At 22.0% G+C, this 241-nt stretch overlaps 1 protein-coding gene across 1 annotated transcript in view; it reads right to left on the bottom strand.

The window, feature by feature from the left end:
- Positions 1 to 241, bottom strand: part of EMH_0025710 (thrombospondin type 1 domain-containing protein, putative) — a gene marked incomplete at both ends in the record, with an annotated part of 13,093 nt that overhangs the window by 1,001 nt on the left and 11,851 nt on the right. The window lies entirely within an intron of this gene.

Raw genomic sequence — 241 nt, 5'->3', positions numbered from 1 at the left:
TATATATATATATATATATATATATATATATATATATATATATTAGGGTTTAGGGTTTAGGGTTTAGGGTGTACTGGTTATCGATTGCTGAACACCTAGTGCCAGCGCCTTATTAATTATTTATTTGATTATTTATTAATATATTTTATTTATTTATTTATTTAATAAATAATTTTTTTATTTACTGCAGTTGTTCATATTTATATGTGCGATCTGTATCATTGGTTTACTGTAGAATACA

The sequence above is a fragment of the Eimeria mitis genome, genomic scaffold, assembly GCF_000499745.2.
Source record: "Eimeria mitis Houghton genomic scaffold, Emh_scaff937, whole genome shotgun sequence".
Taxonomy (NCBI): domain Eukaryota; phylum Apicomplexa; class Conoidasida; order Eucoccidiorida; family Eimeriidae; genus Eimeria; species Eimeria mitis.
The sequence above is the reverse complement of the archived record's forward strand: the minus strand, read 5'-3'. Positions and strand labels throughout refer to the sequence as shown.